Genomic DNA, 24,467 nt, shown 5'->3' with positions numbered 1-24,467 from the left:
CTAGTGACGGCTTTGGTGTGATTTTTTAGGTGGAATAGAATATGTTTCATCATAGCTATCACATCTTCAGGCTTGGCCTATAGCATACGAAATGCCAGTTACAATAACTTGCTTTTCCTTCTTGTGAGTTTTTTACTTCCTTTTTCCTCAGCCAACATTTGTACAGATGTTCTATTGTAGTATATGCTATAGGACTTAATATTTGGGAAGTAGTGCTGCATTTTATAAAAAATGCCAGTGTATGTAAAAACTACATGCATTTAATGTTTACTATGCACTGCATATGATGTGCTCTGTGCTCTTTTTTTCGCTGGTTTCTTTATTGTAAGGTGGCTTTATATTATACTGGGTCTTCCAGCGAAACTATTCCCAATTTTGTAAAAGACGTGTGCTCTCTATTTAGTGAGTATGCATCGACTTTGTTGGTGACTACCGTGATTAATGTCTTGATACATTTGTTTACAACATAGTAAGAAATGCTAGTGCAAGAGATCTGTTTTAATGATTTTTTTCATATTGAATAAAATATGAGTAAACATCTTCTCCATACTAGAGTAGCAAGAAATGCCATGCTACACGATAGTTCAAATCTTCTTAACACTGCACCTTATCAGAGAGCCACTCAGCCACCCGAAATGCTGATTAAGATTTTCTAGCTAATGACAAAATAAGCTTAGGGTAATATGCTCTAATAAAATTGAGTCCTGGAAACCAGTAGCCACGAGTCATTATTTTCAGTGTAATACTATCTGTCGAGAGCATTCCTGCTATTTTACCTACTACTTTAGCATAATTTGACAGTTCCTACATGTGGCAGTGTAACAGTTTTAACTGTTCAAATGGCCGTTATTAACTGCAACACATTAGTAAATGTGCAGTGTCTGAATGTAAGATGCGAAATGATCGTTTATTGGTTGATGGATGCTGTCTTGCATATTTCAGATTGTGTTGCTCATCCATTATGGTAAAAGTTTAAAACAACGATTATTTAACCATAGTAAAACACTGTAATTTTATACTTTTGTTAAGATGGTGTTTTAAATTAGCACACAAATTCTGAGACATATTTATGACCCTCTTCAGCATTTGTGGTAAGTCAGGGGACTGTTAGTGTTCCATAGTAGCCACTCAGTTTGGCAGAATTCGTTTTGTTTCATTTGTGTAGCTAGTACATGATAACAACATTAACACATTATGTACTGTGCTAATGCATTTATAAAACTGTGAATGCCACACAAGATAAAATATGAAGTTAACCTGTGAGACTCAAGTTAATTATGTGGTTGGAGTCTGCCATTCGTAGTACAGGCTGCTTTGACTCAAGTTTATGAATATAATTCCACAATTTGGCTTAATATTAATGTGGAGTAAGACCATTCAAAATACCATTAAAGTCATCATATGTAGGTGAGTATAGCTCTCTAAAACTGAATATTCAAATAAAAATTACCAAAAATCTGTCAGCCATTCAAAAGCAAGCAGATATGCCACCTCTACCACTACTTTAATATTCCATGAACAACACATTGTTCACAAGCTGTACCACCTCACACATAGTTGTGCAAGCTCTGCAGCATTCTGGTTACAATGCCCAAGGTGGAACACTCCAACACTACTTTCACAATAATTATTTGACTAGAGGCCAGGAGTGCTCAGGCCTCCCAACTCACACTTCCACTGTTGTACCCCAGTTGCATGTCATGCTGTCCTCAGTGATCACTGGTGATTAATGCAGCCCTGTACATATAGCTGGTTTAAGCTTTTGGGTATTCTCAGAGTTAACCACTGAGTGTACTGTATGGGAATAAATATGCATCTGATACTGGAAACCTGATTGTTCAACAACTTTGGCATACTGAATAGATGTGGAGAAAATGAAGCCTAGAGAGATTTTCACTGAAAAGTAAATGATTGGGTTGTCAACCTATATTCATCCAATATTTGCACCTCTTTCATTAGATGAACTGTGATTTGGAGGACCATGGCTTGTCAACTATTTATCAGTACCCTCAACATTTTGCTTTCTTAATTAGTAAGCTGTTGAATTATATCTTTGAATAGTACATGGCATATAATCCCATATTTCCATAAGAAAAAAAGAGAATATGCTCAAAAATAAATTACTGTGCCCATCGCAGTAGACTGTAAGCTGTGCCTACATGTTTTCCCTGACGGCATCATTCAGAGTGACTGATCTGCTCATTTAATTGTAAACACTCACTATCTTGAATTTACTTGATGTTTCTTTGACATTATCATGCAATGCATTTGCACACTATGTATCAGTCTGTGTTGTATTATCCAGTGTTTCATCAAATGATCAAATACAGTAAATGTGTGTCTGAAAGTAGATATACTTGCATCAGAAAAAGTGTGTTTAGGGCTAAGACCTAAGTTCAGTACATCTATGCACAATATAGTAGTAATAGACCTTTATGTTGAAGGTAAAACTACTCCGATTTGTGAATGCTTATAATTCTGTAAACAAATGTAATGTTTTTGAAAAAGCTGAAAGTATGTATAGGAAGCATATTAAAGGATAGTCGAAATTTGATTATCTATGGTCATCTAAATGCTAAGACTGGCCAATGTATAGATTGTAAGAAATGTTTAAAATTGAAAAAAGACCTTGAGTTTCAGAGATTTTGTGTATGAGAAAATTAATAAGAAAGAAATGCATTTACTTAATGATATGCTATTGTTTACTTATTTTAAATGGTTACACTAATAATGAAAAAATGCTTTGCCTTTATAATGAAACGAGGAGGCTCTGTTTTAGATTGTGATAGTGATATAAGCAAGCAATGATGCCTGACAGGTTGTGTGTTAATGTGTAATTAACGCCCTCCCAGGGGGTGGCTTCGGGCCTGTACACCCTTGGAAGGGTGTTAATTACTCATTAACACACACCCCGGAGGGTGTTATTGCACTTGGAGAATGGGCTCTCTGTAAAATTGTTGTGTTTTACTTATGTTTTTAAGTATTATACTATTTTTTTTATATATTTTTGATTAAAATAGTTCTTTGGCCTAATGTTTCAAACTTGCTGTAGTATATGTTAATGGTGTTGGAGGAAGCATTTTACATCCAAAATATAACACTTAAAAATATCCAGGCATTTACTTTATTTTTTGGTCCCTTACTCCTAAAACATTTGGTTTATTCCCAGTTATTGGAGATTGTAGTTACTAAATAATGGCATACATTTCAGTTTCAGACAATTTTTTTCTTCAGAAAATTCATCCTAACACAAATCATAGGATGTTACTAGGCTAATGGCCCCAGATACCTTACTAGCCTAGCCAAGTTCAGTCCATGTACCTAAGGGTTTCTGATTCAAACAGACACTAAAATCAGCACCTATTGCCCCTGTCCAAGAGGGACATGGGTGGAACCCCTGGGGTGAATTTCCAGTTACCCATCCAATCATCCAAATTATGCTTAAATAGGGCCAACGAGGAGCTTTCTTTAACATGAATAGGAAGCTTGTTCCAAAAGTGGGACAACCTCTGTGAGACAAATCTGTCTCTCCAGCAAGTTCTGTTGATATCACATACCAGGTTAAGGTCCTTTTGAGTGAGTGACCCGTGTGCCATTTAACTTGCGAATGTGCAGCATTTCCATTAAAGCTGGGTCAAAGATTGCTGTGTATACAAGACACAGGTCACCTCTGAACAGTCTGTACGACACAGAGTAAAGTGGCAATGATTTTAATTTGTCCACATAAGACAGATCTTAAAGACCCTGAATTTTCTTTGTAAGGAACCTTTGTGGTCTCTCCAATTGCTGCAGGTGTTTGGAAAAGAATATACCAAAGGGAGCATTTTACTAAATTATTGACCTGATGAGGGAAGAGAACAGGGGGGGTTATAACCTCTCTTTTCTGGAGGCAATGCCCTTACTTATGAGATGAGCAGTATAAAATGCCCTTCTTACCACTGTGGCGACATGGTGATCAAAGTTAAGGTTGCTGTCAACCTATGTGCCCAGGTCTCTCACCACTGCCTGTGTACTTGGGGTATTGCTATTGATGTGGTAGTTTGCAGGAACATCATCTGTGCCAAACGGGATGATAATGCATTTTTTGCATTACGTATAAGACAGTGACTTTGGCAGCAGTCATTACACTGCGTAAGACCTTCTTGCAGGATGTTGCCATCACTAGGGGCAGTCATCAACAAACTTTGGCAGCCATAGTCCTTTCATTTTAGCCTGTACTTCGGAGAAGTTGATTCCAAACAGTAAGGGTCCCAGAACCGATCCTGTGGAACACCACTGGTTGCGAGTCTGCTGGAAGAGGTGTACTACGGAGAAATAGATTCCAAACAATAAGGGTCCCAGAACCAATCCCTGTGGAACACCACTGGTTGCGGGTCTGCTGGAGGAGGTGGAGTCTCCTGTTTTTTGACAATATGAATTCTATCAGTGAGCCAGTTTGCAACCCACTGATAACATATGGGTTGATACCCAACTGGGTGAGTTTATCAATGCTGCCTGAGTGGGGGATTGTGTCAAAGGCCTTGACTAAGTCTAGGTAGGCCATATGCACAGATTTGCCCTCATCTAGGGCTTTGGTGCCTGTATCGAAGAAGTCCACGAAGTTTACCAGGCATGATCTCCCCTTGACAAAGCCAAACTGTGTGGGGTTGAGTGTTTGGAGCTTTCCTGTATCTTTGTTAATAAGGTCCACGATAATTAGTTCCATGGCCTTGCAGATAAGGCTGGTCAGGCTAATGCGTCTGTAGTTCTAGGGTCCAAGGATGCACACCCTTTGTGCAAAGGGATGACGGTAGCTGCTTTCCATTCCGCTGGGACGAATTCAGTGCTTAGGCTGTGATTGAAAAGAGTGCCCAATGATGATGCTAAATGATGATGCTAATTCCTGTTTTAACCTGTGTAGAACACCGCACGAGATATTGTCTGGTCCCATAGAAGCTGTGTTTTTGGCCTTGGAGAGGGCATTTAAAACCTGCTCCTTGGAGATACTAGGTGGGAGACAGGTGTTAGGGATGCTTTGGCCTATATGTGGCAGGGACAGGGGAGTGAAGTTCACTGAACCTGTCAGCCAGGTGGTTTGCTATATCCACAGGTTCTGTACATGTAGTGCCATTAACTACAAGTTCAATGGAAATCTGGGCCTTCGTTTGAGATTATGGCTGTAACTAAAAAATGCCTTGTGGTTATCCTTAGTTAGGAAAGCTAATTTGGATTCATAGGTTGGCTTTGGAGGACTTGACTAGGAGTCTTATTTGCTTGTTTAAGTTGAGGAAGAAGTGTTTCCAGTTTTGAAATCGTTCCTTCCTACTCTGACAGAAATTTCTTTCTCCTGTTGTATAGCCTGTTAATGGCAGCTGTTCACCAGGCAGGTTTGGTTTTCCTTGCAGATCTTGCTTTGGTTTTATAAGGTACGACAAAATCAATACAATTGTACAGGTGCTTGTATAAAGCATTGGTGTATAACTCAACATAGGTGTCTTCCCCATCAGTGGGGGGAGGGGTTATGGAGCTATTTATGCTGTCACGTAAGAGGTTGTAATTGGCCTAGGAGAAGGTTTTTAGTCTAGTGTTTGCTAAAAGGGGGTCTTTTGTTATAGTCACTTCTAGCAAGACTGATTTGTGGTCAGATCTCACCATTGATGGCCACACACTGGGGGGTAGAGCAGCGCTCCCCCATATTGGTGACCACCAGGTCCAGGATGTTTGAACCACTTGTGGATGTGTCAACCAGGTGGCCCAGGGCATTGGAGTTAATGAAGTCCAGGAACCTTTGGGTAAGCGAGTTAGAACACGTATAATTTACCCAGTCAATGGATGGATAATTAGTCACCAAAACCAGAGTGTTTGTTTGTATCCAAGTAGGCTGAGTGGATGTCCTGATTCAAGGAGAGGGTCCTATAGCTGGCAATGACCTGAAGAGGGGTCTTACCTACAGTCAATTGCACCTGAAGTAATTTAAGGGAATCATGCTTTTTAACCAGTCTAGAGGTGTATTTGTCTTTAGTGAATATTGGTACACCACCTCCTTTAGTTCTCATGCCTTCAGTTTGTGGTCTGAACTTCCAGTGAGTGCAGTTTCTGGTTTAGACTCTTAGCATTTAGCAGCATAACCTTGAGGTTGTTTCTAGAGGGTATTTTTTTCATCAGGAATTTTGTTCTTGTGACATTACATGAAAAAGGCACTATAAGGATGGCAAGAGCCTTAGCCAGGACCTGAAATCACAGGGGTGACAGATGAAGACCATCTTTGGCAAAGCATCGAGGTCTGCCGACCATGTCATCCCAGACTGACATTTACTGGATCCCTTTTGAAATGCACCAGAAACTATGCCAATTGTTGAAGTCAATCATTTTTTTTGTTTGTACTGAGGTATCATCCTAGGTGAAGGTAAAATGCTGCCTAAGACTAGGGACATACCTGCCTGAGACACATAATCAGAGACCTCAATCATGTCTCTCTTCATATAGTCCATTGAGGTACATCTCAAGTCATTCACACCACCATGGACTGTAAAAGAGTTATAACCGTGCCTGTTGTTGAGAGACTTTTGTGTGTGTGTGTGTGTGTGTGTGTGTGTGTGTGTGTGTGTGTGTGTGTGTGTGTGTGTGTGTGTGAGTGATGTGGTGGATCTCGGCACCTGACAGACAGCTGACCGTGACCTTTTCCTTATCCAACCTGGTGAGAGGGACATCTGTGTGTCTCACAATTGAGTCGCCTTTGACTAAGATGTTTGTTTTTGTATTATGCCTTAAGGGCTTGACTGGTGAGACACTAGTGTATGATATATTATGTGTACTAAGTTCTACAGAGGATGTATTATGTGAAGTATGCTTGTGTTTGTGATAAGCAATTTGTAATTTTATAAGAGCGGTAATTAAAATCTGCTCTTATTTTCAGCCTTTGTTCCCTCTTTACTTTAGGCTTTATCCAGATTTCTTGAGCAGAAAGTTCAAAAGGTATGCAAATGTCTTAGATGTCAGTCTCACTCAGTCTCTCACACACACCTGTTTCAGAGAATGTATGCCAACACAAATCCTAATAATCCAAGTAAAATATCTTCCTATTTTGAGCTTTTGTCCCCTGTTTAGTTTAGGTTTATCCAGATATTTTGAGCTAAGAGTCATCAGAGGATACCTTTCAATTGTCCATATTTTTGCAGAATGTCTAGATTTTTGGTGCATATGTTTGGTCCCAACCTCATAAAATGTGTAGTTTTCTGGCAAATCACTGGGGATTGAAGTCATTAAATGTATGTCTCTTGGCTTTTCCCGGTCAGGGGTCGCCACAGCGGAACTCCGGTTCGCTAATGATTGGCAGTGACTTTTTATGGTGTCAAGTTGCCAGCCCGGTGCCCAACCTTCAAAGAAGGCACACCCACACACGCTCGCACCTACCTGAATGTCTTTAATTCACTCGACCGCTGGGAGGACATGCAGACTCCACACAGAAGGCTCTCCAGCTGAGAATCAAACCGGAGAACCTCTTGCTGTGAGTCGACAACGCTAACCGCTGCACCACAGTGGCTCATTAAATAATGACAGACATTTGAGTTTCAGACTTCATATCCTTAAGATAATGCATGCTAATGGAAACTTTGTTGTTCTAGCAACTTTCTAAGTTTCTGAAATAATCCACAACAAGAATGTCCAAATACGCTGATCTTGAACACAAGGACTCCACAATAAGTTGACCAGATAATCCAATATGAATGAAATTCAAAACGAATACAATTTATTGTATAAAAAAACACTGATTTAGGGCTTTCAACACAAAGTTGACTTCATCAGAATACTTAAAAACAGCAAACAGTCCATCTTATACTATTAGATTTTGGCGCCAAAAATTCTAAGCCAATCTCCATTCGAATGCATTTAAATACATAGCATATACTAAAAAGCAGAATCAATGCTTAATTAATTCATTCAACTTCATCTAAAATGTAACAAATAAGTATGATATATAAATACTTCACAATGTCATCATTCCCATAATTTACATCAAGAATAAATAATGTATATGGGAACTATAATCAATGTCACATAAAATTCCTATAGTGTCTGATATACTTGTAATCATACTGTAGCTAGTAGTATAGGTTTAGTAGGTATACTGTCATTCAAGCCTGGGAAGTTAGTGGCATCTAAACTTTCTAAGTTTATAAGAGTAGTAGTTAAAATCTATCCTTATTTTGGGTAATTAGTCCCTCGTTATATTTGTGGCTCTGTCCAGATTTCTTGTGCCAAGAGGTTGAAGGTATGGTCAAGAGGTACGCAAACCACTTAACTGATGTTGTTGCTGGCAGGGATCACCCTCACTCTTCACACTCTCTCTCTCTCACACACACACACACACACACACACACACACACACACACACACACACACACACACACAGTCTGTTTGCTTCCATGTACACATTCACTCACACGCAGATAGAAACATAAACACACACGCATACTTTTTTTCATTTATTTTACACTCGCTAGACAGCAAAAACGCTGCTTAGTGAGTGTAAAATAACGGCTTGATGTATCTCTCACTCATACACAGACATACACTTTTTTTAATTTTAATTTTTTTTCTTTATTATTTTACACTTGCTAAATGGCAGGCACGCTGTTTAGTGAGCGTAAAATAATGGCAACCGTTGGGTATTTGTTTTGTCCGAGCTCCATGGCAGCTTGATATGCTGCCGTGATGCGGCAGACCCATTTTTAACAGGCATTACTTGTACATTAACACCCTTCTGGAGAATGTTTGTTCACTAATCAGGGTTCTGATGTACAGTTTGCCCACTATTCTCTAAGATTTGGTAAAGAAATCTGAAATGGTAATTAATATGAGAACAGGGAGTTATCACTTACCCATAGATGTCCCTTTTATCATAAAGGGATTGTTATGCTAAAGATTTGTTTTAGTAATTGACATATCTATTTAAAACAGTGTAAAAACTTGGCTACTTGAAGGAATACATCAGAGGGGCTTTAATTGACTAAGGATTCTGGAAACCTACTATTCGTAGCTAGGATATTCATACTTCTTAACATAACTAGCGCTGTGCACGTGGAACACTGTAAGCGTCTCAGTCGCCTTGTTCTGCTAATGGCATACTTTATTAGGATGAAACTGTTTTATCACTGAACTTTTTATATTAATTCTACATCTAATACTGAATTTACTTAGCCTAGATCACCCTTAGTAATGCCCTTTGACTTTACATGTTTTTGTCTTTTTCTGTCGTATCCGTTAACCTCTTTTTAAATAAAACGGATCTTCCTTTCCAGCTTAAACAGAGTTAGCGTTGTTTCTACTGGCGCTGTTGTAAGCGGCTTACCTGTATTATATTCCATTACATTTACTTGCCCCTGAAGCGACTCTATTATTACCGAGCACTATCTCTGCCTGTACAAGCAGAATATTGTGCCTTAGGCATTACCCAGTTTCTGCTCTAGAAACACTCATAGGGAATTATACATAGCATCTAAACGACTACTTCCATAGTGTTTAAAAGTACCATATCCTCGCAAACATAGATAGCGACATGCAAGTTGGCTGCTGTATGACTTATCACTGCCTTATACTGTTAAGCACAATTTCAGACACAGTTTACTTTAGAATGATAATATCCAACTGTTAACCCTCTGTTAAGACAAGTTGCCTGCTAAGAGAAGCTAATGCAGCTCTTTCCAACCTAGATATATGTATGTTTTTTAGTAAAGTTATTAGAATTATAGCTGTACCTGTGTTATTTATTGTACTCTTTAGATGATTTAAGACAATTTAAGTATTTTTATGTCTAGATAATTTACACAAATCTGGGTATTTTAATGTTTATGTCTCAACTACATGTAGTTGTAGCTGTATACCTGTTTTCTTATGCCTTCTAATCCTAGTATTATCTATCTCACTATCTTCTCTCATCCCACTTTTACCAGCCTGGTGAACCAGTACATTCCTGTACCTAATACCTGAATTCACCCTCCTGGAAGTCTTGGAAACTTGTCCGAACTAAGGTATTTCCCACCAGCTCCCTGAGAGGCCAGCTTATTAAGACAGTGAAAGTATGTGCTGCTCTAGATACTAGAACTTTGCACCAATATTTCTGGTCTATGAACCCTGCTACGCTAGGCAAGTTTCCCACTCAGGATAGCCAGCAGCCTACAACCTCCCCTCCAACTATCTTTTTCTGTCTTTTTACCAAACGCTCACATACAGCCTGTACTCTCTGTTTTCAAAAGTAGCCCAACTCCCTCTCTCCTTGTTGCCTGCTACCCTTGTATAAGAACGATTTGTTGCAATTAAGTTACTGGCCACCAGGTGGTGCCTTACCATTACCGTTCTGTATCTTAATTCACTACATTTATCTCTTTACTCAGACCTCCTAACCCTGTTGTTTTTTCAGTTTCTTCTCTACATAGACGTTGTTTTCTACATAGACATTGTTTTCCACCTCCCACCTTTGTCTTAGAGTACACTTTTTCTACACTCGAACTCTCCGACATATATATGTTCCTTATACTAGCCTGTTAACTTACCTCTACTTTCTCTCACTTTCAAACTTACCTGCTGAATTCCTCCTTTCTACTGATTGTCTTCTCTAGTAGTCCACTGTCTTCTCTAGTAGTCCACTCTCTTGTCTCAACCCGCTCCGTTCGCCCTTCAGGCTCACTCTGCTCCCCTACCCTGCCCCCAATTCCCACCCGCCCCCAGTGCTCCTACATTTATACCACTAGTAAACACACCCCTATCCTATCCACTCCAATCAGATTGATAACATCATAAACTCACCCAAACCTCTTTATTGTACAACACACCCACTAATTAACCAATCTACCTCCTCCCCTATTTACTTAGTCATACTACTACTCCCCACCTGTACCTATAATCTACTTCTCATCCCTTTGCTCACCTCCCCAATCATTAAAATGTGTACAACTTTCATCCCTTCACAACTTAAACTACTTATCACTTTTATCTTCTCTTGTAACTACTTACCTCTTAACATCCTACGAATACCCACTTAACTCTACTCTTCCTTTTCCCTCTAAATACACCTCTACACCTATATCACCTTTCTCTCCTACCTTCTTAAATCTCACCACTCAGCCAAATACCACAGACTAGCATACTTCACGTTAAGCAAAATAAAAACTAGGAAACTATTTGACTGTTTTTACAAACTTCTCCAACCAAAATATTTTAAACTCCTCCACTCACTATTGGATGGAGATATTCATCCTAACCCTGGCCCACACCATACCAATACCAATGCCTACATAAAACAAGACCAAATGACTTCTTTGTCATCTTCCATACCTACAAACGCTCTCTCTGTTGCCCATCTCACCATACAAAGTATTTGTAATGAAATTACTCAAGTCCATGCCCTTCTAGATGTCCATCAATTTGATATTTTATGTTTAACTAAAACATGGCTTAAGCCTACCATTAAAGACAATGAAATCACTCCACCCGGGTATAACATCATTAGACTTGACCGCACTACCAAAAAGGGAGGAAGAGTAGCAATTCTCTATAAAACACAATTCCAAGTTAGTACTATAAATCTGAATTGTACCCTAGATAATAATGCCGAAGTAATCAGCTCCAAGCTTCAAGTCAACACTAGTAAAGCCATAAATATAATTTGTGCATATCTCCCTCCAGGAAATAACATTAACACTCTCAAATGTATCCTTAGTTCACTCTCCACCAACCTCCCTCAAGAAACATTAGTCTTAGGTGACTTCAACATTGATTGGAATTCCTGTAACAATACAAACCCCACCTCCCATATAAACCTATATGGCTTCATACAACTCATTAATAGTCCTACTAGAACTAATAAAACCAACAATAATGAAACCATCTTAGACTGGATCCTTACTAATACTCCCACCTACCAATCAGGTACCCTACCAGATGACCTAAGCGACCACTCGCTAACATATGTCATTAGACATAAAACCAACCTAATCTTACCTACTACCTACAGAACACTACACTCAAAAAAGCAATTTAATGTTGAACATTTTAGTTAAGACTATGTAATTGATCCCCACTAAAATATCTCCCACTTAATGAAGCAGTAGAATACTTCAATTCCACATTCTTATCTAACCTTGATCACCATGCCCCTAGTCGTACTATTAGAACCAAAGCTAAAGTAGCTCCCTGGCTGACCAACAATACTAGGCAAAAAATCATTTTCAGAAACAAATCTTGGGCTAAATGGCGTACCACAAAGAATCTAACTGACCGTCAATTCTTCAAGGAGCTTAGAAACAATACAAAAAAGCCATCCTGATTGTCTGTTACCTTCAATTACAACAAACCTCCAAAAATGAACCTAAAAAATTCTGGGCCAGTATTAATAATCTTTTATCCCCAGGTCAGTCTATCACACCGAACCCTCAGGACTCTAACCCAGACAATCCCACACAAATAGCCAATAACTTTAATTCTTTCTTCACTAATACTATCCAAACTCTTGCTAGTCACCTGTCCCCTGACACCTCTAAGCTAGTCTTACCTACTGGTAATACTCCTCCTTCCCTTCACTTACAACCTGTATCTACCTCCTTTGTCTCATCACTGCTCCAAAAACTAAAACCTACCACCCCCTCTGCAGACAAATTTCCTGCAGAATTCTTGCAAATAGGAGCCAAAGCCACTGCCTATCCCATTTCTATTCTGATAAATAGATCTATAAATGAAGGAATTTTCCCTTCTATCTGGAAGATATCTCACATCATCCCACTACACAAGGAGGGAACTCTAATGACTTCTCAAACTTTCGCCCCATAGCACTTCTATCACCTCTAGCTAAAATTATGGAAAAATGTATCCATAAACAACTACTTAACCACCTTCTCCATAACAACCTACTTGCTAACTGTCGGCATGGATTCAGACCTTCCCACAGTACTACCACTGCTTTACTGCCCTTTACCAACTCCATCAACTACAACTGCAACAACAATTGTCTATCATCTTCAGTCTTCATTGACTTTTATCTAAAGCTTTCGACATGGTCAATCATAAACTTCTTCTGCACATATTAAAATCTCTCTCACTTGATACCCCTTCCTTAACTTTGTTTACATCTTACCTAGAAAACCGTCGGCAGGCAGTACTCTGGAAAAATTCACTATCTAATCTCCTTCCTACCTCTTTAGGTGTACCTCAAGGCTCTATCCTAGGCCCCCTTCTATTTTCTATCCCCCTTCTATTTTCTATCTTTATTAATGACCTCCAATCAGCTATCCCTAACACTACCTGCATACAATATGCAGATGATTCTACTATAATCTGCAGTGCTACCTCTCAAACTGAACTCCAGTCTCTTACCCAAAAAGCCTTTACCACTGTTGAACAATGGTTCTCAGATAGTTGCCTTCTCCTCAACCCCAAGAAAACCAAACTGTTACTGTTCTCACCTACCCGTAAATCTACCCCACTTAACTTCACTCTCACTTCCACTGAGCACTCTCATTTCTCCAGATTCAACTACAAAATTACTAGGAATAACTGTTGACAATAATCTAAGCTTTGACTCTCACATCAACAACACAATAAAATTAGTTAACAAAAACTTTGGATCCCTTTACAGAATTAAACCCTTCCTTACACCTGAAGCAAGAACCACCTTAGCCAGATCTCATCTTATCTCTACTCTTCTATATGCTTCCCCCATTTACACTAATCTCTCCAAAAACAACTTCAAGAAATTTGCTACATCTTACTATAATATTGCTAGATTTGCTACAGGATCCCAGTTTAGAACTCACCACTGCCTGAACCTAAGCCAACTAGGTTGGCTTGAACTTCCCAACAAACTAATACTTCAACAGCTCTTAATAGCTCACAAAATTCTATATCAGCCAACTAAAATACAAATACTCTCTAACCTCATTTCACCATACAATAACATGAAACACCTACGTTCTTCAAACAAACTACTGATTTATACTCCCAAACCAAATAACTCTGCAGGTGACTGCCTCTTTTCCAACTCTGTTGGAAAAATGTGGAACAAACTTCCCTCTGATATCTCTTCTTTGTCCGCACTACCACTTTTTAAAAGACAACTGAAAATGCATCTCAATAATCACTGGCTTTGCTCCTGTACCAACCCAGATTAACTTTCCTTCTTCCTCTCTCTCTTTTCTTCTGCCATAATTACTTTCATTCTCTTTTCTTCTACCATAATTACTTTCATTCTCTTCTCCCTGTATCCTTGATAGCTATTCCTGTACATAACATCTATGTAGATAAATGTTATCTCATATATACTGTATGACCATTGTAAAAAAAAAAACAAAAAAAAAATTTCATTTTTTAAAACATTTTATTATTTCTCTTTTGTTTTTGCTCCTATCACATTTGTATATTACATATATTAACTAATTCTGTTTTGCCTATTGTATTGTATTGCCTATTGCTGTTTAAACTTGTAATAACCATTGGAGCTTTTCTCCCCGGGCCTCTACTGAAAATGGACATATATCCAGTTGGACTAGCCCGGTCAACAAATGTAAAATAAAATAAATAAAGATAAAAAAATTGAAGGAACAGACGCATATTTGTTTCTGGTAATGCTCTAGCTATAAATTTGAGTAAATCAAAAATAATGATTTATGAGTGGAAATTATTTGAAATGGGAATACGAAAGTTAGAGGTACCTAGTAGTCATTTAAATCCAGGACATATTTATTTATTTTAACATATGCATGTATTTATCATTTGTTAGTAATGTACCTCAGCTCTTAAATATATGAAAAAAAAGTATTTTTTAAAGCAAACATTGAGAAAGCTATTAATGTCCTTTGTACAGTAGATAAAACCTTAGTAGGGAAAACCCAAATACCTGTGCTTGAGTTGATTTGAGCAAAGATGCACTCAATTATTCGAGTATAGATGACTGGAGTGGGAATATAAACTGAGCCTTGTTACAAAATTTGTTTGCCAAAGACAGTTCCTGAGGTGTACTTAAGGTGCAAATTTAAATGTGGTACAAGAACAAGTCTGCAACTAGAGTCTTGTTTTAGCTGGCTGAATTAGACTCATTGAAGAAGAATATACTACCCTTATTGGTAAATTAAGACCGGAGAAATGAAATTGGTGGGAAGAAAGCATGAGAAAGTATAGCTTTTAAATCATGTTCATTGGGTGCCAGCTAAATATGGTTTAGGATAGCTGCATAATTATTTTACGAAGGGTATTAGTCTTATGTCAAATGTATATTCCTTATTTAAGAAAATGATCATAAAGACTTGGAATATAGATTTATAAACTATTTCAGAAGGAAGATTTTCAAAGTTAGTTTTTTTTCATTGAGAACTTGTTCATTAATAATACTGATCATGTATTCACTTCAGAAGCTGTCTCATTAATAATTACATTTTTGAAGTATAAGATTCAAGAGGGTAATCTCTGCAATTGTAGAATAAACAGATGGATCTCAGCAATCACAGGGGTCAACCTAATCGTAATGTGCAATGGAAGAGCCTTACCCTGGGGAAATCACCTTTTAAATCTTGGCTATAGATGAGTGTCACTGTTGGGAGTGACACCCCGATCCCATGGGCAAAAATGGGTAAAGGGGTTGTGGATGGATTGCTGGATCTCAACAATATGCCCATGTGGTTTGGACAAAAAAGAAAACATACTCGTGCCATATTTAGATATTCTTACTATACAGATTTGAGTATTTTTTTTTATTTCAAATATTTGGATGTAAGAATAAAACTGACTTTGTTTTTTTTTTTTTTTCATAATAATACTTCCACGATTGAAGAAAATGTATTGTAAAACAGACTTCTCAACTGTCCCTAGTTTAGAGGAACTTCCAATTCCAGTACTGATTTATCCCTGAAGAGGATGTTCCTATTTTTGGATGCAAGTCCCTATTTTAATGCTTGATTTGCCCTATCACACAATTTTCTGAAGTCCCTCATCACATGTGATTTAAGGAAGACCATGCAGACACCCAGAAGGACTTCCAGTCATGTCAAACAACAACCCACACTCTTTCTGAAGTCACCTGACCTGGCTGAAGGATGTCTGCTGGCAATGAATCTGTGAACTGATGTACCATAAAAGGGCAGCCAAGTGAGGACTTCATGTTGGAATAGTAAGTCTTTATTTGATGAAGTAAGTCTTTATTTGGAGTATAAGTGGAGTACAGTTGCATAAAGACTCTGAAGAAGAACTCCCAAATGAATGGGACTGTTTATGGACTTAATGAACTGCAATGCTGTAAATGTTGCTTACCACTATGGACATTTAGCTAGTACTGTTCCAAACAGCCCAGTTTTGTGGAACATAATGTCTATAATACTGCTGACAATGAATTTTGGTCCACTGGTGCAGATTCTGTAGAAGGTAATATTACCAAAGTGCTTAATTTCTCAGAATCACCATCAGTGTGAGGATGAATCTGTGCTGACAAGGCATTATAGTAAGTTAGGATAGCTACACTCCTGTCCACAAGAACACAAGCTGTCCAGGGTACCAGTCAGGATTTAAGGCATGGCAATTTCCCTTGCAGATGAAAAAAAAATGAATGAAGCAGCACACAATATGGAGTCTAAGTCTCTGGTCCAGATTAAAGACAAGGGCCCTTGTAGACAAGTATTTTTTGCTAGGGATCATGCAGCCTTCATACTGCAGATTTGGTGAAAGTGTTAACTCAGCCTTGGCCCACATTGTTGGAGTTTGGGGGGCAGTGTAATGTAGTAGACTCTTACTAGCTATGAAAAGTTTAAGGGGCAATGTAATGTAATGTAGTAGGCTCTGTTACCAAATATGAAGGGGATAAGGGCTCATGTTGTGTAGGACTACAGTTGCTCTCCTCAGAACTGCAAAAAATTGTGTGTGTTTCACACTTCACTATTATTTTTAGAATAATTGCACTTACTTTTTTAGAGTTCTGGGACTTAAAATATACATTCTTGCGCTTCTGAAAGGTTGCCAGAGTTCTGGGACTTAAAATATACATTCTTGCGTTCTGAAAGGTTGCCAATCGGCACTAATTATTTCTGAATTAACTGCTGGCTGAGAGGTTAAAATGTAGTTTGCAGTCATAGTTTTGTGAATGAGATTTCTGGTTTGACTTGTACAGTATCCCTGAAGTGTTTGGTGCTGCTCGTAATTTGGAAGTTAACAGCAAGATAGAAGGATTTTCATATAAAAAAGCAGTATTGTAATCTTAAGTGAAAAATGCAGAATGTTGAAGTGTTCAGTGCTGCCTGCTACTTGTACAATTAAATCAGGATTTTTTTTTTCTCTGGACTGTATAAAGAAGTAAGTGGGGGGTATGAAATGCTTCATGCAGCCTCTCAGTGGCAAGCCATGAAAAGGGTCCATCTGTTAGTTTTGAACCAAAAAAAAGGACAGAAATGAAGGTTTGAGCTTTTAAATACAGTCATACGTGAAATGTAAAGTCTCAACTTTGTCTAGCAGTATAAGAAACTAAGATGACCACCTGTTGTACTGAATTTGGCTTGCATGAAAAGCTACCACTTTTATTTTGATTTGAATTGAGCTGAAATTAGTAGAATCCAAGAAACATTATTTTCTGCTTCTGATATGAGCCAAGGAAGTCCACCTTAAGAAAAATGTTTTGGAAGAGAATGAGGTTTAAGACAGGTCGGGAATTGAACAATGTATGTAATGTTGCTTTGATTATGTGGTAAAGAGCAATATGTGAAGTGTATAATATTTGTAAATGTAACTTGCTAATATGAGTTTGATTACTTTATGTAAATGTAAGTGTGCCTATGTCACAAGTGATAATTCAGTTAAAAGTGTTTAAAAAAAAAAAGCCCACCTTACATTTTGAGTTATTCTTTTCTGGCAAATATGTTCAATAAAACAAGTCTATTTTATGGCTGGAATAAACAGAAACCATTCTTTTTTTTGTTTTGTTACAAATAATCTAATTGTCTAGGATGGATGACAGAATTCACATTTGGCTGAATCACAAAACATTGGACCAATGGTTGAAAACTTATTTGACTGAAACTAATTTTGTTGGAGAATCAGAATTAGTGGAAAACAGCATACAGAATAAAGTACCTTAAAATGTGTTTGGGGTTGGTTTGGCATAATGGTTAATGTCTTCACCTCAAAGACACATGGTACAGGATTTGATTTTGACCTCCAATTAATGGCTAGGTTTAAAATAACCCTTCAGGGTAGTTAGCCTAATAGTCACCCATGAACCTATAAATAGGGGAACTCCCATCAGCTGTCATGTGGGGGGAGTACGCCTGCCTGTATTTGTCTAATTAAATACAGTAATTTTGCTGTCACAATAGGAGAGAAAAGACCACAAACAGCAGTGAATCACAGCTGGCGCACACGTAGAACCTGCAACAACGGTGATTATATGTACGTCTGCATATTTATCCAGGTTTACTATCACATTCTTGAAATGCACAGTCCTGGGGCCATAATTGAAGGCCAAAATGCTGAAGATCACAGTGTCTAAAAATCTTGCATCATGAATTTCCCTACCAGTGCAAACGCAGGAACAGCTGCTATCATGAGTCTTGCATGAGGCTTTCACTGTTTTGATCTTCTGCATTATGGCCCTGGAATTGTACATTTCAAGATTGTAGGTTTCAAGATTGCTCTGATAAATATATGGGTTCTTGTCATTCTTGATTTATAAGTATTTTTTAGCATTTTTATTGCTGTTTTCGATTAATTGTGCTTTTCGACCACTGTTTGTGCTTATTTTGCTGTTATATTACCTGTTTTTCCTGTTTTTCTGTGCTTAAATTGTTGATTGCACTTCTTGGCTAAAGTTTTGCTTAAAAGTTAACAAACAGGCTAATACACTCAAGTGTACTAGCCTTTGATAGCAATTTAGCCGAAAAAACAAAGCATTTACTGTATTTTCTGTTGTTTGTTCAAAAAAAACTAAAAAAAACAAAAAAATACTTCTGCTTTCCTAACTTTCCTAGCTAGTTGTCCCAGAGACCAGATTTGCTGATCCCTGGGCTTTGTATTTGGTTCCTGTGTTCCTCCATTTTCTTGTGTGGCCAGAGGGAAGTTTCTTTACTCACCAGTGAGAGTGGGGAGTACTGAGCTGCCTGTTTGTCCTCAGAGGAGTGGTTAGAGACAGCAACTAGTAATTCATTGGCCATTTTGGGTCATTTCCTGTTTTTTCCAGCCCCCAATTGCCACAGGAGCACGCAAGAGCAGCGGCGGTTAATCAAGGTTAAACTATTCGGGCTACCTAAAGTCCATTCTTCAAATTTTCCCTTAAAACAGCCTTCCTTGAACTGTACTACTGATCTAACCAGCGTATCCTATAACTAAAATGTTCATCTCTACTTGATTCCCAAGTAGACTATTCTCTATCTGTAAAGCCTAGCACTTGCTCCTACAGTACTTTTCATCTTGATATAGCACTTTTACTATAGATAGTACCCCACCAGCCTAAAACCCCTTTCTCGATCACCCACATCCCCCTCAGTCTTTTTTTAAGTTTTTTTGTCTATCCCTTCTAGCATGTCGAGGGATCAGTTGCTAGTGTCCTCTCCTGCTCAGCTGGTGAACCTGGGAATATTGAGGCAATGTTACAATTGCCTCATGTACACAGACAACCCTCTCCTTCTCCCACAAAACACAAATACATGCGAGAGATGCAACTATACAGCCAAACTGGAGGCTGAGCTCTCTCAACATAAGACTGGCAAGACCAGACAGGAGGAGAAGGGTACCACACACACCACACACCCAGTCTCGCATAGTACTATCACAACTTCAAATCATACACATAAACACACAAAGACATACTCGGAGTCTCTGATCAAAAATCTACCAAAACAGCAGAGGCCACCAAAGCAGACACCCAAACAACTACCACCTCAGGACACAACACATGCAACACATAGACCACACAGTCAGTGTGCCAAACAGTCACAGCCCTTAAGGCCAAACACAATGCCAGACACACTCGTCATTGGTGACTCCATAGTCAGACACACTGACGTCCCGCTCACCAGATTGAGTAAGGAGAAGGTCACAGTAAGCTGCCTGTCGGGCGCTAGAATCCGCCACATAACGCAAGCACTCAGGTCTCTCAACAGCAGGTACAAGTACGACTCAGTCATTGTCCACGCTGGTGTAAACGACCTGAGACGTACCTCCTTGGACTACATGAAAAGAGACATTGAGGAGCTCTCTGTGTAGCCCAGGCAGGTATGACCCTGACTTTGAGCAGTATCCTACCTTCACCAAGAATGATGCCACAATACAGAGATAAGATGATCAGCTTTAATAATTGACTTAAACTCTGGTGTCATTCAAAGGGGATCCAATGTCTGTCTGCCTGGGATGACATGCTGGACAAGTCACGCTGCTTCGCAAGGGACGGCTTGCACCTGTCACCCCTGGAGTTCCGGATATTGGCAAAGGCTCTTGCCACCCCCATAGTGCCTTTTTTAGGCAAGGCTCAAATTCTAAACCTACCACCCTAGAACACAAAAAAGGAAAAAAACTAAGGGTAATGCTGCTCAATGCCAGAAGTCTCAACCTCAAGATGCACGCACTCGAGGCCCTTCTCAGTTTGGAGAACATCGATGTCTGTGCTGTGACTGAAACCTGGTTCAAGGCTCCTGAGAGCACCCCAGCACTATCAGGTTTTACCTCATACCATGCGTTCTGGCCCCAAAATCCGGACAACACCAAGAAAGGAGGGGGGTGTCCATAGTCATCAAGGACACCCACACCTCAAGGTTGGTGGCAACGCACGATGCATCGGAGACCATCCAGGTGCAATTAACCATAGGCAAAACTGCTCTGCAATTTGTAGCATGTTACAGGCCACCCTCTCAAACTCAGGAAACTCACATAGCTTTCCTGAAAACACTGGAGGGGATAAATGTATCTCCAAACACCATCATACTAGGTGACTTCAATTACCCTAAAATAGGCTGGGATCACTACTCAAGCCCAAACACTCTAGCCCAAAGGTTCCTGGAATTCATAAACTCAAATGCCATGGAACAACTAGTCACCATCCCCACAAGAGGTGAAAACATACTTGACCTCATCATCACAAACATGGGATCACAATGTTCAACACCGGAAGTATACCCCTCACTGGTGAGATCAGATCATAAACTAATCTCACTGGAGGTCCTCATCCCGCCCCCACCTGAGATAAAAAGACCACAGTGAAGAACTTCTCAAAAGCCGACTTCACACTTCTAAAGACTAGTGTGGTCTCTTTTAAGGCCCCCGAGCCGGCAGTAAACATTACTCAAGCCGCTGAATCACTTACAAATGCCTTCTACCAGCACCTACATGACTGCATGGATCAGGCAATCCCAAACAAAACAAAGACTCTTTGTACCAAAGGCAAGCGTCCAGTCTGGTGGACCCCAGCCATAAACAAGCTCTACAACAAAAGGAGGAAGCTACTACAAGATAGAGCAAAATCCTTAAAAGGTAAGACACCTTTGATCATTATAAGTAAAAAAATAAGAGCTCTCATAAAATCATCCAAGGTAAATTTTGAGAGAAAAATCAATCCTTAAAAGGTAAGACACCTTTGATCATTATAAGTTAAAAAAATAAGAGCTCTCATAAAATCATCCAAGGCAAATTTTGAGAGAAAAATCGCTAAGGACTCAAAAGACAATCATAAGGCCTTCTTTAGCTATGTTAGAAACCTGGGAGGAAACTCCCAGATATGCTCAGAATTAGTTCAAAATGATGTGAAAATTACTGAACCTACAGACATTGCCAATATACTGGCTGACAGGTTCAGTGCAAACTTCTCCCCCCCAAAAGGAGAGATATCTATACCAGAGGATTGTAGCCCCCCAAACATCTCTAACGCCCAGGTGAGAACTGCTCTCTCTAAGGCGAAAAACACAGCATCCATGGGACCGAATGGTGTCCCCGGCTGTGTGCTCCACGAACTTAACGAGAAATTAAACCCGCAGTTAGGACAGCTGTTTAATCTTAGCCTCACCTCAGGATACGTACCCAAGGAGTGGCGCACTGCAACTGTGGTCCTACTTCACAAAGGCGGTGCCTCCACCGACCCTGGAAATTACCGTCTCATCAGCTTGACAAGCCTGATCTGCAAAGCCATGGAGAGGATCATAATGGAACTCATAAATAAAGACATAGGGAACTTGCAGACTTTGGATCCAACCCAGTTTGGCTTTGTCAAAGGCAGATCATGCCTTTTAAATTTGGTCGACTTTTTTGAAACAGTCACCAAGGCCATTGATGAGGGAAAGGCAGTCCATACAGCCTACCTCGACCTGGCAAAGGCTTTCGACACAATACCCCACTCAGGTATCGTTGAAAAACTCATCAGCTTAAATGTAAACCCATAAATCACAAAATGGGTTGCAAACTGGCTAAGTGACAGAACCCACAGGGTTAGAGTTGCTGGCGCCATGTCAGACTCAAAGCCTGTCACAAGTGGGGTCCCACAGGGCTCAGTCCTGGGCCCACTCTTGTTCGGCATCTACTTTTCTGAAGTACAAGCAAACACAGGAGGGTTATGGCTGACAAAGTTTGCAGATGACTGCAAACTGGGCGCCATAGTCGAAAACACATCTGACACAGATATCCTTCAGAAGGGTCTCACAGAAACGGATAACTGGTGCCAGAGCCATGGCCTAAAGTTAAACGCCAAGAAATGCATAATCATACCCTTCGGGAAAAACAAGGTTACCCCTAGCTACCATATAGGTGGCAATCCACTGAGCACAGAAGAAGTTATCAGGGATCTGGGGACTCAGGTTGACAGTAACCTTCGTTTGACACTCACATTGCTAAAGTAGTTAGGAAGACCTTCTACATTGCCCACCTGATCATGAAGGGATTCACATCTAGATCAAGGGAGGTCATCGTCGCCCTGTACTCATCACTCATCAGACCAATGATTGAGTACAATGCCCCATTCGGAATGTATCTGACCCGACACCTGCAGCAGCTGGAAAGGCCCCAAAAGTTCCTCACCAAAAGGATAAAGGGTCTCAAAAATATGTCTTATGCTGCCCGACTGAAAGAACTTCAGCTCTATTCAGTCGCTTACCGCTTGCTCAGAGGTGACCTGTGCCTGACATACAAGGCCATGTCAAACCCAGATTTGATGAGCATGCTTCACCTCAAAAAATCTAGATCCCTCAGAACTACAAGGGCGGGAGACTTAAACCTTGACACGGTTATTAATAGGACGTGCTGGAGGGACAGATTCATTACCCAAAGACTCCCTATGCTGTGGAACAAAATCCCAGTACATGTGAGGCAGAGCACCTCGCTAACCGTGTTCAAGAGAAATCTTGACCAATGGATGGGAGATCGCAGATATACCCCAGGGATTACCTCAGTGTCTCTGCTTGACAGAGGCACTGCAAAATAATGGACATAGTTTTCTTCAAACTAAAGGGGTGGCGAAAGCCACAAAAACTCGCGAAAGCCACAAAAACTCAGGGCTAGGCTTATAAATGCCCTTGGGCAGATAGCCTAGTATGAACCTAAGCAGTTAAGGTGAATGTGAAAAGTCAAAGTTCATCAAAGCTACTTTTGCCCATATTGGAGTTTTCCTCTGTTATGTAACTTTGTAGTTGGACCCTCATTAGTTAGATCTGACCACAAATCAGATGCTTTCAAACTGGCACTAACACCAGAACTCTCAAAGGATGAAGTCAGACTAAATAACTTCACCAAGGCAACCTGTACCCTTCTAGGGGAAGTTATAAATGCATTCCAATCCCCACCCCCAGCTGGAAGTGTTAAGTACACCAAAGCTTACAGTAAAGCTCTGTCCAATCACTTGTTGTTCCAGAGAGAATCAAACCAGGGCCCCAGGTAAAAACAAGCCACCCTGGTGGACATCCAGCATCAACAGAATTTACAACAAATGCAAAAAGTTGTTGTCTAAGAAAAGTAAGTAAGAAAACTGCGACTGTTAAAGCACACACACAAACACAACTACACCTACCTCACACAAGACACACACACACACACACACACACACACACACACACACACACACACTTACTTATTATAAGCAGGGGGGCAGACCCCCTGCACACCCCACGCCCCCCTACTTATATATGCTAACTCTGAGGTCGCACTAAACACCAACACACACACACAATCCACCAACACACATTCCACACCCCACTCGCACAAACACACATCACAGAGATACAAACACCACCACTCTCAACACTGACACACTCACACTCTCACATACTTACCCTAACCCACACCTAACACTCCCTGACACACTCATAAACACACAAACCCTCCCCATAACCCTTAAGAAAACCACACTTGCCTAACGCACCATCAGTACCGTGGTTTCAACATTTCCAGGTTTGATATTCTGCACTTTCACGCATTTGCAGATTAGACACTTTGGTCTCGAGATACTAAGGTTGGTATATTTTGTGTGCAAGAGACCAGATGGAAGGGGAGCA

At 39.8% G+C, this 24,467-nt stretch overlaps 1 protein-coding gene across 3 annotated transcripts in view; it reads left to right on the top strand.

The window, feature by feature from the left end:
• RNF13 (ring finger protein 13) overlaps positions 1 to 24,467 on the top strand; it is a 1,555,558-nt gene that overhangs the window by 152 nt on the left and 1,530,939 nt on the right. The gene's annotated exons all lie outside the window — the stretch shown is intronic.

The sequence above is a fragment of the Protopterus annectens genome, chromosome 4.part1 (assembly GCF_019279795.1).
Source record: "Protopterus annectens isolate FY-2018-M chromosome 4.part1, PAN1.0, whole genome shotgun sequence".
NCBI lineage: Eukaryota > Metazoa > Chordata > Ceratodontiformes > Protopteridae > Protopterus > Protopterus annectens.
The sequence above is the reverse complement of the archived record's forward strand: the minus strand, read 5'-3'. Positions and strand labels throughout refer to the sequence as shown.